A 1,195-nucleotide genomic window follows, 5' to 3' on the forward strand; every position below is an offset into this window, starting at 1 on the left:
TTCCTTAAGGATTAGTTAGATGAGTGGCTTAGTTAATCTTATATTCCTATGTGTATGAGATTAGTCGTCTTATGGGAATAAACTATTTACAGGAATAATGTGCTACCAACAAAATGAATAGTTATACCTAGAATTTGTTAGTCCAAAGATCTATTGCACAAACCAAATGGATAGTGTTTGGGTTGTTGATTTTCATTGTAGATGTATTTGTTTAGGGCATCGGATTATTTATAGCCATCATGCATGAATATTTATATCCACTTCTCATCCATTCGATCTGCTTCTCAGGAAAATTAACGTTTAACTTTTAAATTTTAATTTCATCAGCTTCCTATACATACATACATACATAACCACTTCACTGACTTCATAGTGTATATCTTGACCAAGCTAAACTCCACCCAACCTGCCTTATATGTACCTCTCATCGGCCCCTAAATACAAATTAAAACTAAAATAACAAAATTAATTAACAATTAACTACCATAATGTGGAAAAAACAAAAAAAAAAAAAACCCTAAAATGTGATCGTGGGGAAGAGCCATATACATGAGTGAGGTTTATTTTAGCTTATGTTCATCATCACACTCATAAATCAACAAGCTATTTGGTCACTCATGCTCAACTTCTATTCTACTGGATCCAGTAGGTTTGGAGCATGACAAATTCTAATTCAGAAAGGTGCTCTGATGGAGGAAAATGAAGATCGAAAAGATTAATTTGTGGGTGCTCTAGAGCTTTAAGACCTGACCAAATATCTAAAAGCTCAAGAGAGTGTACATTATTATTATTATTTTTTTCTAATCAATGCTGGAAGGGGGGAAAACACAAAGCGTACATATAATCATGAATAATGTTATTGTAAAAGTTTGAGAGAAGCTCTGTTTGGTTAACTTACCAAAACAGAGGATTGTGATCTTATTTATCATCAAGTCTTTACAGAGAGTTAAGAAAGTAAAACATACAGAGGAAATTCCATATTCGTATATCTAAAGCCAGATAAAGTAGAAGACTACGAAAGGAAAAAAAATTGAGACTTCTATCTTGGGACAGCCGTATGTCCATGTTTCATGTTTAACAGTTACAACATGGTCCTCTTCTGACCGCAAATTGGAAAGCCAGAAACTCTGCTAGAAACTGTCCTGCAGAGTCGGTGATTCTCCAAGAAGGACATGTTTGTTACTGAATCGAAGAT

The sequence above is a fragment of the Corylus avellana genome, chromosome ca7 (genome assembly GCF_901000735.1).
Source record: "Corylus avellana chromosome ca7, CavTom2PMs-1.0".
NCBI classification, from domain to species: Eukaryota; Viridiplantae; Streptophyta; class Magnoliopsida; order Fagales; family Betulaceae; genus Corylus; species Corylus avellana.